Here is a 7,257-nt window from a genome sequence, read left to right on the forward strand (position 1 = left end):
TACACCAAGGAAGAAGCCTAGCAATACAAAGGGAAAACTGACGGCTGAAACCAACTAACTGTTGATTGAGATGGATGGATCTCAAGGGCAGTGTGTGATTGAACAAAGGCCCATCCTGGGTTTCAAACTGCGAGCACATGGCGAGGCATGCAGCATCTCAGCTCCCCAACCAGACAGAAATCGAACCCAGGCCACCGGCAGTGGGAGTGTGGTGTCCTAACCACTGGCGCACGCGCGCATACACGCACACACACACACACACAGAACCCTGAGCAGCTTTCCGATGGTACCAATGCCACCTCCTGGTGTGAGGGCCCACTGGGTACGCAACACGCTGATGCTGGGACAACGGGAGGGGCATTTCCCTGTAACTTCCCGTGAACTTAATTCCTTCATAATACAAGCTCACACCAAAGGCACACAGCAGGGCTTGGCGTGTACACATCGGATCACTCTGTGTGTGACTCTGCACGGACTGTCCGGATTTCCCCACGGGAAAGTCCAGGGGCCCACAGCACGCCCGCCTAAGGACTGAGGAAAGAGTCCGACGGCCGAGCGGAGGGCGGAGCTCACGCGATCTGCTTGCTCTGATTGGGCCAAAAGGTGCCCGTCACAAAGAGGGATGGGCTTGCTCGGCGCTGGAGGGCGGGTGTTCTCAGGAGTCGATCATGGTCATTGGCAGAGCCAGCCGGAAGAGGTGGGCAAGAAGTGCTCTACGACTTCTGGTGGGCGGGCTGAGGAGGGGAGTGAGAGGCGACAGCCGCAGGGACGCTCAGGGCGGGGTTCGAAGCACGGAGACGACCCCCGCTTCGTGTCCCCGCCCTCCATCTCCTCCCGCCCTCTGGGTCATGGGTGGGGCCAGAGCGCAGCAGTTCGCTGGGTTGTGCGCCCTCTCCTGGGGTGAGGGCGAAGAGACGCCTCCCCGGAGCCCTGCTGCTGCTAAGTCGCTTTAGTCGTGTCCGACTCTGTGCGACCCCATAGACGGCAGCCCACCAGGCTCCCCCGTCGCTGGGATTCTTCAAGCAAGAACACAGGAGTGGGTTGCCATTTCCTTCTCCAGTGCGTGAAAGTGAAGTCGCTCAGTCATGTCCGACTCTCAGAGACCCCATGGACTGCAGCCCACCAGAGCTCCTCCGTCCATGGGATTTTCCAGGCAAGAGTACTGGAGTGGGCTGCCAGGGCCCTGGAGACCTTGGGGATTCCGTCAGGGCCCCACCGCCCGCTCCCAGCAGGACTCCGCCTGCTGTACTGAGGGCGTCTGGCCCTCGAGATGGCCCGGGGACAGTGTATTGGGGGCACCCAGGGACCGGGTGAGCGGGGACGGTGGTCGGCAACCCCACCAGGATGCTGCCAAAGAGCAGGGTCCGGGGGGGTCTCCGCTCGGCCCCGCCCTCCAGTCCTGGCATCTGAGGGCGGCCTTGGCCCGCGTTCCTGTTTCCTTCCACCATCCCAGGGTCTAGAATCTGGCCGCCTCCAGCCGCCCCCACCCCTTGCCCGGCCCACCGTGTTCCACCACCCGTGAGTGTGACTGGGACGATTCTCTGTGAAGCCCGGATCCTTCCCTCTTCCCCCCTGCCCCACACGGATTAACAAGGGAGAGGTGGGCAAAGCTGAGCCCAGTGCCCAGAAACGTGGAGTCAGGCAGGGGTGCCATGCTTCTGGAGGTGGGGAGGGCCCAAAGTGACACAGTCTTGCCCCTGTCACTCGACAGGTGTGGCCCGCTGGGAGGGAATCTTGCCCAAGCACTCCTGTTCTCCGGGACCGCCTATGGTTGCAGCCCTCAGTGCCTGCTGCCTGCCTCTCCCCTGGAAGGTCAAGGTGAGTGAGCCTGGCAGGGAGAGAAAGCCTATGGCTTCACTAGGAGTGGATGAGATCAGAAACCATCCATCCCGATGGCATCTGAGGGCGGCCTTGGCCCGCGTTCCTGATTCCTTCCACCCTCCCAGGGTCTAGAATTTGGCCCCCTCCATCCATCATGCTGGAAGGGGCGTGAGAACACCTGGAAGGCTCACTCAAAGCCGGCCCCAGGGCCCCGCCCTAGAGTCTCTGATCTTGCACATCTGGGGTGGGGTTTGAGCATTTGCGACTCCAACAAGCTGCTGGTCCAGAAACCCCACAGTGAGAAGCACTGCTCTAGAGGCCCGAGACTCCTAGGTGTGTGCCCCCTGCCCTCCTCCCAGACTGACTCTCTGCAGGGTCCCCACGGGGCTGGGAAAAGCCAGGAGGCTGGTGGCTCTCGTGAGATCTGGGGCTTCCCGTTGAGCGTTGAGCAGTCATCACCCTTCCCTGCCTGAAGCCGAAGGAGGGGACTGTCCACAGCCCAGGCAAGATCAGGTGTCAGGTTTGTCGAGTTGCTCAACAGCTCCTCACTTGGGCTGATAACATCTGAACACGTAGGAGGGTAGGGTGAGATAAGATCCAGTGGCTGGGTGTGGGGATGGAGGAACTATCTGATGAGCAGAGGAAAAAGGCATGCATGTTGAGCTCAGGGATGGGAAAGGAACATCGGCCCTGAGACCAAGTGTGGGTCTAGGGGAGCATGGAGACCCGAAGGGCTTCCCAGGTGGTGCTAGTGGTAAAGAACCCACCTGCCAATGCAGGAGACGTAAGGAGATGTGGGTTCAATCCTTGAGTCAGGAAGACCCGTGGAGGAGGGCATGGCAACCCACTGCAAGATTCTTGCCTGGAGAATCCCATGGACACAGGAGCCTGGTGGGCTACAGTCCATGGGATTGCAAAGAGTCGAACATGACTGAATCGACTTAGTACACATGCACGGAGACCAGAAAGGAGGTTGTCTGCCCAGGAATTGCCCTGACAGCTGTCTGGTCTGCAGGTGTGGTCAGCCTTCTCTTGCTGGTGGGAAGCCAATGCCTTTCCTGCCACACGTTCCTCACCAAGAGGATCTCCCATCCCCTGGGTGACACTGCCCAGACCTCCTCAACTCCAGCGCCATTACCCACTGCTTTGGCCAGTCTTTGCCGAGGCTGGTCTGTCTGTGGCTCCAGGATGGCCCACCATCCAGTTGGAGCCACAGATCAAAAGCAATGCCAGTGTCCAGCTGCCCCATGTACACAGAAGCAGCAGCTCTGGGACCCCAGCCCCTGAGCACATTCTGGCTGTGAGATCATTTCGGGTGGTGGTGGGGGGGCGCTTTGGTTGGCATTTTCCAAGGCCCTCTCCTGCACTCTTTTCCTTTGGGTAGCTGGTCTTTTCTTATTGACTGGTTCAAGTTATCTATACCTTCATGATATGAGCCCTGAGTCACATCTTGGTACTATTTTTTGGCCCACTTTGTCACTTGTCTCTTGACTTTGTGGTTTGGGGTTTGTGTTTGGCTAGGCAGACGATCTTAGCATTTGTGTCATCAGACTTTCCAGGCTCTTCCTAATGGTTTCTGGGGTTTCTTGTCGATTTGTTTGCTGCCAACTGACTTAGGGTGATCTTCTCCATTTAAAGTCATCGTGTATAAGTTACCCATTGCTGAGTAACAAGGGGCTACCCTGGTGATGTTAGCGGTAAAGAACCTGCCTGTCAACACAGGAGAAATAAGAGACATGGGTTGGGAAGATCCCCTGGAGTAGCCAATGGCAACCCACACTAATACTCTTGCCTGGACAATCCCATGGACAGAGGAGCCTGGCAGGCTACATCCATGGGGTTGCAAAGAGTTGGACACAACTGAAGTGATTTAGCATGCAAGCATGCATAGCAAATTACCCTAAACAGAGTGCAGTCCCTTAAAACAACCTGCACTCCTAATCTCCCAGGTGTCTGAAGGATAGGATTCTAGAAGGCCTGGCTGGGGCTTCTGGCCTGGGGTCCATCACAGGCTGTGGTCAAGGCTTCTCCAGGGCCACAGCCCTCTGGTCTGCCTGGGGTGTTGGGGTGGGAGGGGGACAGGCTTTGCTTCTGGAGGGCTCATGGAGCTGTGGCAGGGGACGGTCCCTCCCCATCAGGCTGCTCAGGTCAGGCCTTCCCCAGATCCAGTGATCTCAGAGAGACAGAGCAGCCCTGAGATGGAAGCCAAAGTGTTTGTCTCATAACTCATCTCGAGGTGACACTCCCTCACCTCTGCTGTGTTTTTATGGGTCACACTGGTCACCCCATGGAGAAGAGAATGGTACCTGTGTGGGCCTAAGTTCTTCACGTTCGTGGCATGTGAGAAGGCTCTCAGGAGTGTCTCTGCCCCTGAGCCCAGGTGTGGGACTCCCGGGCTGCCCGGGGCCCCTCAGGAATGTGTCCTTTGTGGAAGAAGGTGTGGCGGGTTCCAGGCCGGAACCAGGCCAGGCCAGGCGTGTGTTGTAAGGGCAGAGAGTGGCTTTTCACCTTGAAATGGTTGCAGACAAAGCCCACGGAAAGCCAGAGAAACAGAGACCATGTAATGATCCCAGCATGGCCTGCAGAGCCCGTGGCATGTGCCCTCTGCGCTCTGCCCAGGTGTCTGCAGCCTGGAGGGCTATCCCAGCTGCTGGTGTAGCCCTGGGCACAGGTGCAGAAGCTTTCTCACTCTGGCACACTCAGACCTGGGCCCAGTGCCCTGTGACCTCTGCGGTGTCCTCACCCTGTGGTCAGCCCTGCCCACACCCCCTCCTTCCCAGGGTCCCCCGTTGAGGGGGTGCAGGCTGACAAGCCCCTTTTCTTCAATGACTGTGCCTGGTAGCCCCAGGCTGCGCTGGTGCCAGCCTGAGGTGGCAGACGAGTGTCCCTTTGGTCCCAGGAAGGCGCTCCTGCTGTGCTCCTGCTGTGGGGGACATGCCCATCCCGCCCCCACCCCCGTCCTGGCTGGGACTGAGACGGGACTTCCCGATGACACGCTTGGTGGCTCTGAATGTGTCATGCAGCTTCTGTGGGTGGTGAGAGCTCCTCCTGTTGCCTCTTGCTTCTGGGCAGCACTGGGGCCCTTGGAGACAGCTCCTGGCCCCATCCGTGGCCACCACACTCTTCTCGAGCCTGACGACCTTTTGACAACCGTGGCCTCAGGAGAGCCGGGCTCTCTGTCTCCTTTCCAGGGCAGAAGCAGAGGCTGAGGCTGAGCTTGCGGGGCCTGTCCTTGGGGATCATGACCGTGGCTCATGGGGACACCCCTCGGCCAGGATGTGGGGCTGCTGCAGGGTCCTGGGATCCCCTGGAGAGGCTTGAGCCCCCTGCGGTCCTGCACTCCTAGGCCCGCTGACTGTTCCCCTAAGTAGAGCAGCCTTGCAGCCCCTGAGCCCCGGGCACAAGGACTGACAAGGGGCCAGCTGCCCTGCCGTCTTCACCCTGAGGAGGCCTGCCCTTGGGCCCAGGGCTGCGTGGGCACTGTCCTTCCTCTCCTGTCACCCGGGCACTGTGGCTGGCGGAGCTCCTGCAGGTGCCTACCTGGTGGACGGGCACAGTCTGGACAGCGGCCCAGCCCCGGCCCCGCCCCACTGTCCACCTACCTCGGGCCTCACCCTCAGTCCTCATCCTCTGCCCGCTGGGCACGATGGTGCCTGCCCTCCAGAGCTCAGGCATCTGGAGCGGCCCATCCTCTGCCGGTGCTGGGTCCCAGAGCCATCCCCTTCATTCAGCCCCACTCCCTAGGCTGTGGCCTTCCTGGGCTCATGGGGACCTTGCAGACATCCGTGGCAAGCATTGGAGCTGGCTGAGGCCAGCCTGACCTCTGAGCAGCACAGCATGCCCCTGCCGGGTGCTTAAGTCCTGCTGGGGGTGCCCGTGGCCTGTGGAAGAGGCTGCTGTAGGTGGCGGGCCTTGTCCTCTGGGGACCTGTCCACAGCTGGGACGTGGAGTTGGATGATACACACAGACACACACACAGACACACAGACACAGACACACACACACACACACACACACACACACTCGAGTTCCTGGCGGCCAGCACCCATCACTCCTCATGTTCGCTGACCCTGACTTAGCGGCTGCTCCCCCCTTGGCCCACTGCCTCTGGCGGGGTTCCAGCGGGGTCCCCGTCAGTGCCCTGGCCCTGTGCCCTGGAGTGGGGTGTGGCCACCCAGACCAGGGCCTGTGCGGGTCCTCCAAGGGTCTCTAGACCGTCGCCATCATTGAAATGCTGAGACTCCCTCTCTGTGGGTGGTTCGCTGTCCCATCCTGAGGCGCGCTGTGCACCTCGCTTCACCTAGGTCTGGCCCACCCTCCTGGGGGAGCGGGCACCAGGGAGGGTGGGGTGCAGGGGTGCCCTGGGGTGGGGGTGGCTGGCCATGGTATGGGATTGGTCAGCTCCCCCATCCCCCTGACTCAGAGCAGATAGGACCTGCAGGATGTGGGGGCCACTCCCCACAGGGTGACCAGACACCCCCTCCCAGGCTTAGTAGGGAAGAAGGGCCCTGGCGGGCGTCTGTGGCTGGACCCCTCCTCTGCTCTGGGCACCTGGTGGCAGGCAGGGCTCGGCCATGGGGCCTGTCAGGGCTGGGCCCCCTCCCCTGCTGGTTCTGGATGGCAGGGAGGACTGATGGCAGTGAGGACTGTCTGCCCTTGGCAGGTTGGTCCAGGGAGCAGGCAAGAGGCTCGGGGTGAGTCGGGGTGCGGAAGTGGTGCCTGGTTGGCCGGCAGAGGTGAGAAAGGGCTGATTGAGGGGGTCCCTTTCCCCACCCCCACCCCTTCTCTAGGACTTCTCTAGGCCTGCATCTGCTTCTTCTTGCCCCCTTGTCCAGCTGAGCAGCTTCTAGAAGTGTATCCTGTAAGACCAGTGGCTGTACGCGATCTGCCTGCTCCCTCCATGGCCGAAGGGGCTGGGGGTTGGGTGAGCCCTTGATCTGGGTCTGGGGGAGTTGGCCCCCAGCCCGTCTGATCCTGTTCCTCTCCCTTCCTGAGCTCATGCTTTTGTCACTGAGGTGGCCGAGAAGCAACTGTGCTGTGAACCCTGAGCTCAGGCTGGCCCAGAAGGTGCTTCCAGAAAGGGGTATGGCTTCCAGGTGCCCAGTTGAGAGGAAGCCTGAAAGCTGGAGCCCTGGCTGGCTGTAACAGCCTTCCCGACCTGCGGACCTGGGGCAGGCTGTGTGCATAAGGTGGGAATTCCGAATAGTGATTCAGAGCAGCGCACTGAGGGGCTGAGATCACCCTACCGCACCGAGAGCACAGCCCACCCAGGCACACGAGGCTGGACAGGCACAGGATCAGAAGGACCTAGTGAGGATGGGCAGACGCTGGCCAGGGGACAGGGTTTTGAAGGTGTCCACCTGCTGCCACCTGTGTGGCCTGGGGATGGCCCCTTACCAGGGACTGGTGGCAGATTTAAGATGCCTGGGTCATGGC

This window comes from Dama dama, chromosome X (assembly GCF_033118175.1).
Source record: "Dama dama isolate Ldn47 chromosome X, ASM3311817v1, whole genome shotgun sequence".
Taxonomy (NCBI): Eukaryota; Metazoa; Chordata; class Mammalia; order Artiodactyla; family Cervidae; genus Dama; species Dama dama.